The sequence below is a fragment of the Mobula hypostoma genome, chromosome 3, assembly GCF_963921235.1.
Source record: "Mobula hypostoma chromosome 3, sMobHyp1.1, whole genome shotgun sequence".
Classification (NCBI taxonomy): domain Eukaryota; kingdom Metazoa; phylum Chordata; class Chondrichthyes; order Myliobatiformes; family Myliobatidae; genus Mobula; species Mobula hypostoma.
Window position 1 is genome coordinate 123786434 of NC_086099.1, and position 16142 is coordinate 123802575.

Genomic DNA, 16142 nt, shown 5'->3' on the forward strand with positions numbered 1-16142 from the left:
AGACCTTGTTTGAGAGTCTCATAACAGCAGTGTAAAGTTTTCCCTGATCCTGTGAGATGTGTTATGAAACTTTTGTATCATCCGCCTGATAGGAGTGGGGAGAGAGAATGGGCCGGTAGGATCCTTGATTATATTCACTGTTTACCCGAAGCAGAAGTAAGTGTAGACAGAGTCCTTGAGGGGAGACTGGTTTCTGTGATGTGCTGAGCTGTGCTCATAACTCTTTGCAATTCTTGTGACAAATCAGAATCAGAATCAGGTTTGATATCACTCACACATGTCGTGAAATTTGCTGTTTTGTGGCTGCAGTAGAGCGCAAGATATAAAAAATTGCTCTAATTATTATATGCCTCCTCGACCGGTGAGACCCAGTGTAGATTGGGGGCAATGCTTCAACAAGCAACTTCACTCCGACTGCCACAAAAAGTGGGATTTCCCAGTGACCACTATTTTGAATTGACATAACATTCCCATTCCAACATTTTGGTCCATGGCCTCCTCTACCGCCATGATGAGGCCACACTCACATTGGAGGAGCAACACCTCATATTCTTTCTGGGTAGACTCCAACCTGATGGCATGACTACCAATTTCTCCTCCGGTAATTTATCCTCCCACCCTCCTCTCACTTTTTTCATTCCCCATTTTTCCCCCTCACCCCTCCTCCTTCCCTTTCTTCGATGGTCCACTCTCCTCTCCTATCAGATTCCTTCTTCTCCATCCCTTGACCTTTCCCACTTATCACCTCCCAGATTCTCAGTTCATCCCTCCTGCCTCACTCACCTGGCTTCACCTATCACCTTCTAGCTTATCCTCCATCCCTTCCCCTCATCTTTTTATTCTGGCTTTTTCCTCCTTCCTTTCAAGTCCTGATGAAGGGTCTCAGTCCAAAATGTCATAGAACAGTGGTCCCCAACCACCAGGCCATGGACTGGTACCGGGCCGTAAAGCATGTGCCACCGGGCCGCGAGGGAACGATATGATTTGGCGCCTCTTTGCCCAGACTCTTGGCGGCAGAAATATTGCCAAATGTAACAGACCAAAAAACGTTTTTCTTAAAGGAAAATAGTTTAGAAAAAAGATGATATGCAATTTTCACGCAGGTAGTTTTAGCATGTAAAAAAGCAAGGAAAAAGCAAAGAAGCCAAATGAATTTTCTGACACCAAACAAATTGGAAAAAAGACAGATTTCTGGAATTTGCCGCCAAAAAAGCCAATCTGGTAACCCTGTAATGAGTCAGCTGCACCTTTCCTCATTCCCTGTCATGCCCACTGTTGAACTTGAATGCACGCAAGGTTATTACGCACGCGATATCCATGTCAGAGCAGGAAGAAGATCAACTCCTCCAGCTTGCAAATGACAGCAGGCTGAAAAGTATGTTTGACATAATATCTCTGCTGGCATTCTGGATCAAGGTCAAGGCTGAATATCCTGAGATAGCCACGAAAGCACTGAAAACGTTGCTTCCATTCCATCATAATATCTCTGCCAAGCGGAATAGACTGGACATAAGGAACCCCCTTCGAGTATCGCTGTCTCTCATCACCCCTCGATGGCATTGTCTTCTTGCGGGAAACAAGCCCAGGGCTCCTACTGATTCAGCCATATTGGTGTGTTGCAATGATTTTATATGTTCATACGGGGAAAATATGCGCTGTGTGTTTAATATTAAATTCATTAGATAAACCCTTTTAGAAATGAAATTGAGTTTATTAGCCACTTATAAGTGACTTATAGTTGACTTATCACCTATATTCCAGTCGTGATTATCACCTCCCCCTGCCCCCCACCGGTCGGCTGGCCCGCAAGAATATTGTCAATATTAAACCAGTCCGTGGTGCAAAAAATGTTGGGGACCCCTGTCGTAGAGGGGCTGCCTGGCCTGCTGAGTTCCTGCAGCATTTTGCGTGTGTTGCTCTGGATTTCCAGTATCTGCAGGATCTCTTCTGTTTATGACAAGCTCCTGTTTTTTTCTGTTTTGCCAGTGTGTTCTGTTGCTCAACCAAGAAAAGCTATTTTGTCTTTGTTAACGGCCCCCTGGGACTCCCGATGATGCAACAGTGACTTTGATGTGTGTCCATCTTGCTCCAGTGCCAAGAACAGTGACATGTGAGATTGAAATCAACAAGGAAGGGTGATAAAAAAGGACAAAGAGATTGTTGAGTGCTGGGATGGAGACACCAATGCCCAGTACTGGCAAAGTCTACAGAAAGCAGTGGATAGAGCCCAATCCATCACAAGCAAAGCCATCTCCACCATTGAGCACTTCCACATGGGACGGTACCACGAGGAAGCAGCATCCCTCCTTAAGAACCCCCAAATTCAGAGCATGTTCTCTTTTTGCTACTACCTTCAGGCACGAGGTACAGGGGCCTTAGGTCCCACACCACCAGGTTCAGGAACAGTTATTACCCTATAACCATCAGGTTCCTGAACCAAACTGGGTAACTTCACTCACTTGAAATCTGAGCTTATTCCACAACCTACTTTCAAGTCACTGTCAAGGGCTCTACAACTTCTGCCCTCAGTGGAAGCTACTTTCATATTTGCACATGTCGTCTTGCACATTGGTTGTTTGTCGGTCTTTGCTTATGTATAGTTTTTCATGAATTCTACTGTATTCCTTTGTCATCTTCAGAATCAGGTTTAATATCACTGGCATAATGTTGTGAAAGTTGTTGCGTTGCAGCAGCAGTACAATGTAATGAGTAATAATAACCATAAATTACGATAAGTATGCATAAACAAAAATTAAATTAAATAAATAGTTCTAAAAGTTAATTAGTGAGGTAGTGTTCATGGGTTCATTATCCATTCAGAATCTGAAAGCGGAGAGGAAGAAGCTGTTCCTGAATTACTGAGTCTGTCTTTAGGCTCTTCTACCTCCTCCCTGATGGTAGCAATGAGAAGAGGGTAGGTCCTGGGAAATGCCCGCAAGAAAATTAATCTCAGGGTAGTATTGTTTGGTAAATGGTGTGACAGCAGTTTGGCCTGAACAGGAGGAGGTACAGGAGCCTGAAGACACACTCTCAATGTTTTAGGGATCATTTCGTCCCCTCTGTCATCACATTCCTGAACATTCCATGAACCCATGACCACTACCTTGTTATTCATCTATTGCCTTATTCATTTCAGTGACATATGAGTAATCTTTTATATCCTGCACTGTACTGCAGCCACACCACAACATACGTCAGTGATAATAAACTTGATTCTGATTCTGCTTTGGCCAAGACCACAAGAAGTTGCAGAGAGCTGTGGATGCAGCTCAGCACACTCCGGAAACCAGTCTCCCCTCCACTTGCCGCTGCTTCAGAAAAACAGCAAGCATTGTCAAGGACTCTACCCACACCGGTCTTTCTCTCTCCCCACTCCCGTCAGGCTGAAGACACAAAAGCTCAATGATACCTCTCCCAGGATCATGGAAAACTTCTACCCTGCTCTCAAACTCTCAAACAGGTCTATTGTATGATAGAAATGAACACCTGATCTCCCAGTCTACCTCGACAATGCCCTTGCACTTTATCGGTCTGACTGTACTGCATGGTCTCTGTAACTGTAAATATATACTCTGTGATCTCCTTTTTCCCTTGATGTATATGGATTTTATTAAGAGAAAACGAATCTCAGGTTCGTATATGGTGACAGATATGAACTTTGATAATAAATTTACTTTGAACTTTGAATGCTGTGATCATTTGCCATTCCACCTTCGTCCCCAGCGTGAAGTCTGTGTGCTCAGTTGGGGTTCTTTCCCTCTAATGAGGAGAGTGCAGATGGGTGCACTGAATACACAAGGAGTTCACGGGCTCACACAGCATGGAAATTCACCCTTCAGTCCATCATAACATGGCCATCAACTACAAGACCCATTCAGTCCATCAATTCTGATCCACCCTTCCATCAAGGCTGATCGATTTTCCCTCTCAAGCTCACTTCCTGCCTTCTCCCAGTAATCTTTGAAACCTTCACTAATCAAAAACCCATCATCCCCCTCTTTAAGTATATTCAATGACTTGGCTTTCACAGCTGTCCGTGGAAATGAATTCTACAAATTCGCCACCCTCTGACTAAAGAAATCCCTCCTTACCTCTGCTGGGTGTTTTTTATAGACCTCCCCCCCCCCCCCAACGCCCCCCCATTAGTAACAGAGACACTGAGGAGCAGATTCTGGAACAGCGCAATAATAATAGGGTTGTTATAATGGGTGATTTGAACTTTCCTAATATTGACTGGCATCTCCTTAGAGCAAGGGATTTAGATGGAGTGGAGTTTCTTAGGTGTGTTCAGGAAGGTTTTGTGACACAATGTATAGATAAGCCAACTATAGGAGAGGTTGTACTTGATCTGATATTGGGAGATGAACCTGGTCAGGTGTCAGGTCACTCAGTGGGAGAGCATTTTGGAGGTAGTGATCACAACTATAGGGGTGGGAGAAGTACCAGAGGATTGGAAGGTTGAAAATGTTGTTCCCTTGTTCAAGAAAAGGAGTAGAGACAACACAGGAAATTATAGACCTCTGAGTCTTACTTCAGTGGTGGGCAAGTTGTTGGAGAAGATCCCGGGAGGCAGGATTTATGAGCATTTGGAGATGTATAATCTGATTAGGGATGGACAGCATGGCTGTGTTAAGGGCAGGTCATGCCTTACGAGCCTAATTGAATTCTTTGAGGATGTAGCAAAACACATTGATGAAGGTAGATCAGTGGATGTAGTGTCTATGGATTACAGGAAGGCATTTGATAAGGTTCCCCATGCAAGGCTCATTCAGAAAGTAAGGAGGCCTGGGATCCAAGGAGACCTTGCTTTGTGCATCCAGAATTAGGTTGCCCACAGAAGGCAAAGAGTGGTTGTAGATGGTTCATATTCTGCATGGGGAACGGTAACCAGTGGTGTTCCGTAGGGATCTGGTTAGGGACCCCTCCTCTTTGTGATTTTTATAAATGACCTGAATGAGGAAGTAGAAGAGTGTGTTGGGTATGTTTGCTGATGACACAAAAGTCAGGGGTGTTGTGGATAGTCTGGAGAGTTGTCAGAGGTTGCAGCGGGACATTGATAGGATGCAAAACTGAGTTGAGAAGTGGCAGATGGAGTTCAACCCAGAAAAGTGTGAAGTGGTTCATTTTGGTAAGTCAAATTTGAAGGCAGAATATAATATCAATGGTAATACTCTTGGCAGTGTGGAGGATAAGCGAGATCTTGGGGGTCTGGGTCCATAGGGCACTCCAAGCTGCTGCACAGGTTGACAGTGTTGTTAAGAAAACATATGGTATGATGGCCTTCATCAACCATGGGACTGAGTTCAAGAGCTGCGAGGTAATGTTAAAACTATATAAGACCTTAGTTAGACCCCACCTGGAGCACTGTGTTCAGTTCTGGTCACCTTACTACAGGAAGGATGTGGATACTATAGAGAGAATGCAGAGAAGATTTACAAGGATGTTGCCTGGATTGGGGAGCATGCCCTATGAGAATAGGTTGAGTGAACTTGGCCTTTTCTCCTTGGAGCAGAGGAGGTGTATAAGATGATGAGAGGCATTGATCATGTGAATAGACAGAGACTTTTTCCCAGGGTTGAAATGACTAACACGAGAGGGCACAGTTTTAAGGTGCTTGGAAGTAGGTACGGGGGGATGCCAGGGGTAAGTATTTTACGCAGAGAGTGGTGAGTGCGTGGAATGGGCCGCTGACGGTGGTGGAGGCTGGTATGACAGAGTCTTCTAAGAGACTCCCGGATAGGTACATGGAGCTGAGAAAAATAGAGGGCTATAGGTAACCCTATGTAATTTCTAGGGTAAGGACATGTTCGGCACAGCTTTGTGGGCCGAAGGACCTGTATTGTGCTGTAGGTTTTCTATGTTTCTATGTTACTTCAAGTGAGGCTTCACCTGGGCCCAGGACTGTTCACCATTCTTCAAATGTGGTCTGACCAATACTTCATAAAGCCTCAGCATTATGTCCTTGCTTTTATACTCCAGTCCTCTCAAAATGAATGCTAACTTTGTATTTGCCTTCCTTACCACCGACTCAACATGCAAGGGGAACCCAGCACAAGGGCTCCTTTGTCTCTTTGCACCTCTGATTTCTGAATTTTATCCTGGTTCAGAAAATAGTGTACACCTTTATTCCCTCTATTGAACCATACCCTTCCCTGCACTATCTACACTGTATAATTTCCTGTCTTTCACCTCCCTCCCTTTTTAGTCAGTGGTCGTGATAGTTGCAATTTTTCCTGTCCTCTTCCACGCAGCCCTCCAGATTTCTTTCATCCATGTACCTATCTATAAGTTTCTCAAAAGTTCCTGATGTATCTGCCTCTACTACCAACCCTGGTAGCATGTTTCATGTATTCACCATTCCCTGTGTTGAAAACCTACCTCTGGCATTCCACACCCCCGCCCCCCAATTTCCTCCTAGCACTGTAAAATTATGCCCTCATGTACAATCTGTTTCCATCCTGGGAAAAAGCCTTTGGCTGTCCACTCGACCTATGCCCCTTATCACCTTGCATACATCTCCATCAAATCACCACTCATCCTCCTTCGCTGCAAAGAGAAGATCCCCAGCTCATTCACTCTTTCCTCCTGAGTGTTATCTCTGCAGCTGATTTTGAGGCCCATCACCAGAGAGACGAGGAAGCAATCGGATTAGGGAGCTGCCTACCAAACGGAGAAATCCAGGCATGCACGTGGTTACAGAAAAAGGAAGAGGTGAAGCGACATGGACAGATTATTTCCTATGGTGGGGGACTCTAGTGCCAGAGGATCAAGCCTCAGAAATGAAGGATGTCCCTTTAAAACAGATGTGGAGGAATTTCTTTAGCCAGAGTGTGGAGACTCGTAAGTCATTGGGTATATTTAAAGCAGAAGATGATAGGTTCTTGATTAGTCAGGGCATCAAAGGTTACAGGGAGAAGGCGGGAGAATGGGGATGAGAGGGTTAAGATGGAATGACAGAGCAGATTCGACAGATGGAGTGGCCTAATTCTGCTCCTCTGTCTTACAGCCTTTCAAAGGGTTAGAAAATGCCTAGGAAGAACTTTCCTTGAGGCATGAATGCTATGTGGGCCAAGGCTCTGTGCAGGAGGAAGGAGGTGGTTGAGGGAATGTAACTCACTTAGCTCAGTCTACACTGGATAAACACAACAGCTGGCTGGAGCATGTTAATTCCTCCTCTGGGTCAGCGAGGGTCCAAATTCAATTGGTTCACTTGGGTTACACAACACAGAAATATGTTTCTAATCACTCACACTGAAAAGCAGGCCACGGTCATGTTTAAAAAAATTAGGAGGAGAAAGGAGCATAAGTACTCTTTTTAAACCACTTCATTAATGCTTTGATTTTGAAGAAAGCACGTCACTCTCCCTGCCCTTTCTGGCCCGTTTCATTTTCAATGTGTGCAGTTCACTCAAGGATGGTGTGTCTGGTATTGTTCATGTTTGCCTCTTCACTTTGTGACGGGTTTCTGTGAGAACACGGGCCACCCAAAGTTCAAAGTTCAAAATTCAAAGTTAGTTATTATCAATGTATGTACAGGTCACTATACACTACCCCAAAATTCATTTTCTTGCAGGCCTTCTCAGTAAAATGAAGAAATACAACAGATTTGTCAGGCAAGGTTTCCCCTTAGAGAAACCTTGCTTATTTTACCACATGCCTTCAAGTACTCCAAAACCTCATCCATAGAAAACATTGAAACATAGAAAACCTACAGCACAATACAGGCCCTTCAGCCCACAATGCTGTGCTGAACATGTACTTGCTTTAGAAATTACCTAAGGTTACCCATAGCCCTCTATTTTTCTAAGTTCCATGTACCTATCCAGATCTCCTCTGTACCTACTTCCAAGCACCATAAAACTGTGCCCTCCCGTGTTAGACATTTCGGCCCTGGGAAAAAGCCTCTGACTATCTACATGATCGATGCCTCTCATTATCATATACACCTCTATCAGGTCACCTCTCATCCTCCGTCGCTCCAAGGAGAAAAGGCCGAGTTCACTCAACCTATTCTCATAACGCATGCTCTCCAATCCAGGCAACATCCTTGTAAATCTCCTCTGCACCCTTTCTATGGCTTCCACATCCTTCCTGACCAAAACTGAACACAGTACTCCAAGTGGGGTCTGACCAGGGTCCTATATAGCTGTAACATTACCTTTCAGCTCCTGACATCTTCCCAACCACTGAAGGTAGATTAACTGGCCTATAATTTCCTCTCTTCTGCTTCCCTCCCTTCTTAGAGTGGAGCGCAATTACAATTTTTAAGCCCTCTGGAACCATTCCATAATGAAAGATCATTACGAATGTCTCCTTAATATCTTCAGCTACATCACTCAGAACCCTGGGGTGTAGTCCATCTGGTCCTAGTGACATATCCACCTTCAGACCTTTCAGCTTTCCAAGCACCTTCTCCTTAGCAATTATACTCATTTGTGCCCCCTGACACTCTTGAATTTCTGGCATACTGCTCATGTCATCCACAGTGAAGACTGAAGCAAAGTACTTATTAAGTTCATGTGCCATTTCTTTGTCCCCCATTACTACTGCTACAGCATCATTTTCCAGCTGTCTGATCTCCATTCTTGCCTTTCTTTCAATCTTTATATATAGTATCAGCAGAAACTTCTGGTATCCTTTTGGATATTATTCACTGGAATACCTCCATCTTTCATCTTTTCTCTCTTTATGGTTTCTTTGGTTGCCTTCTGTTGGTTTTAAAAGCTTCTTAATTCTCTAACTTACCACTAATTTTTGCTTTATTGTATGCCCTCTCTTATGCTTTCATGCAGTTTTTCACTTCCCTTGTCAGCCACAGTAGCATCATCCTGCCTTTAGAATACTTCTTCATCTTTGGGATGTATCTATCCTGCACTTTCTGAATTGCTCCCAGAAACTTCAGTCATTGTTGCTCTGCCATCATCCCTGAGAGTGTTCCCTCCCAATTAACTTTGGCCAGTAATTCCCACTGCACTGCAATACGTCTGACTTTAGCTTCTCCGTCAGAAACTACAGGGTGAATTCTATCATATGATGATATCTACTTTCTAAGGGGTCCCTTACCTTGAGCTCCCTAATCAAATCTGGTTCATTACATAATACCCAACTCAGGATTGCCTTTCTCCTAGTGGGCTCCACCACAAGCTGCTCTAAAAGGCCACAGTTGATGAAGGCCCATGCACCTCATAGGTACTCTTCAAATTCCCCCTCTTGGGATACAGTACCAACTTGATTTTCCCAATCCCCCATAACTATCATAACATTACCGTTTTTACATGCCTTTTTTTTACCTCCCATTGTAATTTGTAGCCCATACCCTGGTGTGACCTATAAAAATGGATTTTTTTGGATTTTACACACCTATAAAATACTATAAATTATAATAAGACATACACTGAATGGCCACTTTATTTGGTACCTCTTGTACCTAATAAAGTGGGCACTAAGTGTATGATTGTGGTCTTCTGCTGCTGTAGCCCGTCCACATCAAGGTTCAGCATGTTGTGTATTCAGAGATGATCTTTTGCACACCTTTGTTGTAACACGTGGTTACTTGAGTTACCGTCACCTTCCTGTCAGTTTGAACCAGTCTGGTTATTCTCTGACCTCTGTCATTAACAAGGTGATCTCACCCACAGATCTGCTGCTAACTGGATGTCTTTTTGTTTATTTAATTTTTGCAGCATTCTTTATAAACTCTAGGGATTGTTGTGCAAGCTCTAGATCAGCAGAGCAGCAGTTTCTGAGATACTCAAACCACCCTGTCTGGCACCAACAATCATTCCACTGTCAAAGTCACTTAGATCACGTTTCTTCCCCATGCTGATGTTTGCACTAAATAACAACTGAACCTTTTGACCATGCCTGCATGTTTTTATGCATTGAGTTGCTGCCACATGATTGGCTGATTAGATATTTGCATTAACATGCAGGTGTATCAGTGTAACTAATAAAGTGGCCTCTGAGCATAGAAATGCACTCTGTCTGAGTGATATATATGAAACCCCCCCCGGTTTTCTTGGCTGTGTAAGTCTAGGGAAAACACTCTCTGGTCCTGCCAAACTCATGAGATTGAGATGGGTCTCCTGCCCAAAACTCTGGTTTGTGTAGATGCTGTGTAGTTCTGTGTAGATCTGTGAGGATCGAGTTCTCAGTATTCTCAGGAGAGAGGGTGAGCAGCCAGATGTCGTGGTCCATGTGGGGACCAATGACATAGATAGGAGTTGGGGTGAGGTCCTGAAGAAGGAATATAGGGAGTTGGAAAAGAAGTTAAAAAGCAGGACCTCAAGGGTGGTAATCTCGGCATTGCTTCCTGTGCCACGAGCCAGAGAGGGTAGGAACAGGAAGTTATGGCAGATGATGGTGTGGCTGAAGAGTTGGTGCAGGGGGCAGGGGTTCAGATTTCTGGATCATTGGGATCTCTCCTGGGAAAGGTCTGACCTGTACGAAAAGGACGGGCTGCACCTGAACTGGAAAGGGACCAATATCCTGGCGGGCAGGTTTGCTAGAGCTGTTGGGGAGGGTTTAAACTAGTTTGGCAGGGGGTGGGAGTCAGAATGTGAGTGCAGAGATTAGGGTAGATGGACAAGGGCATGATGCTGTGTTCTGAGTTGGTGAGGAAGGACAGGCAGGGGACAAAACATAAATGTAGCCAGTTAGAGGGGTTGAAATGTGTCTATTTCAACACGAGAAGTATTAGGAACAAAGGGGATTGAATTTAGAGCATGGATCAGTACGTGGAACTATGATGTTGTGGCTGTTACTGAAACTTGGCTGGAGGAAGGGCAGGATTGGCTGATGCAGGTACTGGTGTTTAGGTGTTTTAAAAGGAATAGGATGGGAGGTAGAAAAGGTGGGGGGGTGGGTAGTATTACTGGTCAGGGATAGTATCACGGCTATAGAAAGGGAGGACGCTGCAGAGGGAGTGACCACTGAGTCGGTGTGGGTGGAAGTCAGAAATAGGAAGGGATCAATCACTGTGCTGGGAGGAGTCTATAGACCCCAAATAGTCCTCGGGACACCGAGGAGCAGATAAGCAGGCAGATTTTAGAATGGTGCAGGAAATACAGGGTTGTAGTCCCTCACATTGACTGGCACCTCCTGACTGCAAGGGGGATAGATGGGCCTGAATTTGTCAGGTGTGTTCAGAAGGATTCCTGACACAGTATGTGGACCGGCCGACGAGAGGATAGGTCATACTGGATCTAGTTCTGGGTAATGAACCTGGTCAGGTGGCAGACCTCTTGGTGGGGGAGCATTTTGGTGAGAGTGACCACAGCTCCCTTCGCTTCAGCATAGCTATGGAAAAGGATAAAGACAGACAAAATGGGGAAGCGCTTAACTGGGGAAGGACTAACTATGAAGGGACGAGGCAGGAACTAGCGAGAGTAAATTGGAAATAGATGTTCAAGGGTGAAAGCACAGAAGTAATGTGGAGGAAGTTTAGGGACCACTTGTGCTGGGTTCAAGATAGGTTTGTCCCACTGAGACAAGGAAAAAATGGTAGGAAAAGGGAACAGCGGCTGACGAAACATGTGAGGCAACTCCTCAAGAGGAAGAAGGAAGCATATGTTAGATATAAGAAGCAGGAAGCAGGAGGGGCTCATGAGAAATATAGGGTAGCCAGGAAGGAGCTTAAGAAAGGATTTAGGAGAGCTCGAAGGGGGCATGAGAAGGTCTTGGCATGTAGGATTAAGGAGAACCCCAAGGTTTTCTATGCGTATGTGAAGAACAGAAGGATGACAAGAATGAAGGTGGGGCCGCTAAAGGATAAAGAAGGCAACATGTGCCTGGAGGTGGAGGAGGTTGGGGAGGTTCTAAGTGAATACTTTGCTTCAGTATTCACAAGTGAAAAGGCCCTTGATCAGGGTGAGGTCGAAATAGAACAGGCCTGTGTGCTGGACAATGTGGAGATTAAGGAAGAAGAAGTATTGGATCTTCTTAAAAACATCAAGATTGATAAGACCCCAGGGCCAGATGTGATATACCCCAGGTTGCTGTGGGAAGTGAGAGAAGAGATCGATAGAGCAGAAGCTATGATCTTTGAATTCTCTTTGGCTGCAGGGGGAGGTGCCGGAGGATTGGAGAATGGAAAATGTAGTTCCCTTGTTTAAAAAAGGTAACAGGGAGAATCCTGGGAACTATAGACCGGTGAGTCTTACGTCGGTGGTCTACAGACTATTGGAAAGGATTCTTAAGGATAGGATCTACAAGCATTTGGAGAAGTACAGTCTATTCAAGGATAATCAACATGGCTTTGTGAAGGGAAGGTCGTGCCTCACAAGCCTCATTGAGTTTTTTGAAGCGGTAACAAAAGAAATTGATGAGGGTAGGGTGGTAGATGTGGTCTACATGGATTTTAGGAAAGCATTTGACAACGTCCCCCACGAGAGACTCATCCAGAAAGTCTTGAGGCATGGGATCAGTGGAACCTTGGCTGTTTGGATAAACAATTGGCTTGCAGGAAGAAAGCAGAGGGTAGTAGTGGAAGGAAAGTATTCTGCCTGGAGTTCGGTGACTAGTGGAGTGTCGCAAGGATCTGTCCTGGGACCCCTGCTCTTTGTGATTTTTTCATAAATGCCCTGGATGAAGAGGTGGAAGAATGGGTGAGTAAGTTTGCAGATGAAACGAAGATTGGAGGAGTTGTGGATGGAGCTGTAGGTTGTCGAAGGTTACAAGAGGATATAGACAGGATGCAGAGTTGGGCAGAAAAGTGGCAGATGGAGTTCAATCTGGGTAAGTGTGAGGAGATGTATTTTGTAAGGAAAAACCAGAAGGCTGGTACAGGGTTAATGGTCAGTTACTTAAGAGTGTGGATAAACAGAGGGACCTTGGGGTTCAAATCCATATATCCCTCAAGGTTGCTGCACAGGTTGATAGGATAGTTAAGAAGGCCTATGGGATACTAGGCTTCATAATAGGGGGATTGAGTTCAAGAGTAGAGAGGTCATGTTGCAACTCTACAAATCTCTGGTGAGACAACACTTAGAATATTGTGTTCATTTCTGGTCACCTCATTATAGGAAGGATGTGGAAGCTATGGAGGGGGTGCAGAGCAGATTTACCAGGATGTTGCCTGGATTGGAAAACAAGTCTTATGAGGCAAGGTTAGCAGAGCTGGGACTTTTCTCTTTGGAGTGTAGAAGGATGAGAGGGGACTTGATAGAGGTCTACAAGATTATGAGAGGCATAGATAGGGTGGTTAGCCAGTCCCTGTTTCCCAGGGCATGAATAGCAGACACCAGAGGGCATATGTACAAAGTTAAGGGAGGGAAGTTTAGAGGAGACATAAGGGGTAAGTTTTTTACACAGAGGGTTGTGGGTGCCTGGAATGACTTGCCAGGGATGGTGGTGGAGGCTAAAACATTAGGGGTATTTAAGAGCCTCTTGGACAGGCACGTGGATGAAAGAAAAATAGAGGGTTACGGGGCAGTGTGGGTTTAGTACTTTTTTGAGGAATATACGGGTCGGCACAACATCGAGGGCCGAAGGACCTGTACTGTGCTGTAGTATTCTAGTGTCTAGTGTGTAATGTGTAATTCGCTACCCTGTTACAAATTAGTGCCACAGATTAACAGACAGTACACTGCATATGATTAAAGGAATTACATTTATGAATCTTAACTAAAGAAAAACAAAAAGAAAAGGGTCCATTTTAATTAAACAGTCAAGTGTGCACGTTGGAGCTCATCTTGAACTTCCCTGTCACTCACGTGCTGGGTCCTCGGTCAACGTGAAAGCACACACCACCTTCCGAACGTTGCTCGCAATCCATCTCGAACAAATGAGTCTCCCACCGGATCGTATGCTACAACTGGTTCTCCCCAGCACCTTCTCTCGTCATCTCCCGCCGAACCAAAAACCCAAGACCAACCTTAGTGCCCGTCACCAAGAAAATCTCCTCCTAATTCTATCATCTGAACTGGAAGGCACACATTCCTCATCATCCCTTATCTTTAATAACCCAAACAGTCTGACAGCAGAACAGACTGCACTTACAGAGCAGCTAATTGAAATACACACAGGATAACAGTAAAGATATGAACCAGGGCATTACATTATATATGGATAGATAGATAAATATAAAATTACTTACTAACTGTGTGTGTACATATAATTTTAAAATTAAACATATATATGTATATATAATTCATTATATAAGTAGTGCAAAAAGAAAGCAAGATACTGAGGTAGTGTTCATGGGTTGATGGCAGAGGGGAAGAAGCTGTTCCTAAAATGTTGACTGTGTGTCTGGGGCTCCTGCACCCCCTCCCTGATGGTAGCAATGAGATGAGGACATGCCCTGGGTGATGGGGGCTGCTTCCTTCGGAGGCATTGCATTTTGAAGGTGCCCTGGATGCTGGGGAGGATAGTGCCTGCAACACAGCTGGCTGAGTCTACAATCATTTGCGGCTTTCATCAACAGAGATAAGCAGAATTTAATGCTACAAGCTGACCCAGGCGTGATGAGACCTCCTCGCCACCTGTTAAGTCCGACCTTGGCGCTTGGCTCATGCTCATGCGAAGGTTTATCGGGGGATGAGTGGCTTTGTCAGACTGTTGTGTGATATAATTATTATCTGCCAGATGTTGCAGAACAGCTGGTGGTCTGAGCTAACGGGGATGTTCATACATGAACACACTGAGTACAGAAACAGGGAAACAGATCAGTGACCTTGACACTTAGCGCGTCATGGGGTGCTTATCACTCTGTGGTACTCCAGACCTGCAATGTTCAAGCTTTGATCTCAGTCTCCCCTAAGGCTGGACAATCCTCTGGCATTTCTCCATCCATACCCAGGGCAAGGTGCCAACTCTCAGCAGAATGTCCTGAACAAACTTTGCAAAGTGTCTTGGAGGAGCCAAGCCCCATGTTCCAAACTCCAAACCCTGGATTCATTGACAAAAACAACTGATGGATCTTCTTCAACAGTTACCGAAGAGGAAGAACTCACATCCACCTTCCGATCGTCACCTTGAAAAGCTGCAGAGCCTTGTAAACTCAATCAGATCCATCATGGGCACTAGCCCCCTCCTACCCCTCGGCATCAAGAGCATTTCAAAAGGTGATGTCTCAAAATTGCATCTTTCATTAAGGGCCTCCACCATCTAGAATGTGTCTCTTCTCATTGCTACTGTCAGGGAGGAGATACAGGAGCCTGAAGACGTGCACTCAACCATTTAGGAACAGTTTCTTCCCCTCTGCCATCTGATTTTTGAACAGATAATGAATCCACTATCTCAATATTGTTGTTCTCTTTTTGCATTATACAATTTAATTTTATATATATATATATCATGTAGTAATTTATAATAAATTGTATGTATTGTTCTGTACTGCCTCTGCTAAACAACAAAGTTTGCAATATTAGCCAATGCTATTATTGTCCTGGACCTAGCACCTAGGTGCCATTACGAAGAAAGCACGACAAAACCTCTACTTTCTTATTACCCCTCAACCACCAGACTCTTTTATCAGAGGGGTTAACTTCACTCAACTTCACTCCGGCACAGTCCAAATGAATGAGAAGCCCCATCACCCTCCCACATTAACCCATACTTCCCCCTGCACAGGCAGGCACAGTCCAAATGAATGAGAAGTCCCATCACCCTCCCACATTAACCCATACTTCCCCCTGCACAGGCACAGAATGACCTGTTGGATCAATCTGGAAGAGAAAAAGATGAAACAGAAAGTCATTGGAGTTTCAAAATGAGTACTCGTCTGCATGCTGTTGATGAAAAATCTGATAATGATTAGGGTGACACAGGACTGCGTAGCCTTGAGATTTAATGTGAAAACTAACAATAGACAAGCAATATGGCTTAAACCAGAAGTGAACAGCAAATTAATTAAAATGGAATTGGACTCTGGCTCGGTTATTTCAGTCATTCCACAAAATGAATCTGAACAGCATTTCAAAGATACTGAACTGAAGTCTGCGAAGAACATATACTAGAGAAAAGATAATTCCGATGGAATGACATTTGTAACAGTGAAATACAACAACCAACAAGCCATATTGAGCTTGTATGTGTTAAATACAAGAGACCAAGCATTGTAGATTGGCTGAGATAACTACAACTTAATTGGAGATCCATGATTGACTGAGATAACTACAACTTAATTGGAGATCCATGAT

General features: G+C 44.4%; 1 long non-coding RNA gene across 1 annotated transcript in view; it reads right to left on the reverse strand.

Moving 5' to 3' along the window:
- Positions 1 to 14200, reverse strand: part of LOC134343527 (uncharacterized) — a 30467-nt gene extending 16267 nt beyond the window's left edge. The window contains exon 1 of the long non-coding RNA XR_010017249.1: positions 13713 to 14200. This is a non-coding gene — a long non-coding RNA (uncharacterized LOC134343527). The remainder of the gene's footprint in view (positions 1 to 13712) is intronic.
- Positions 14201 to 16142: the final 1942 nt, after the last annotated feature.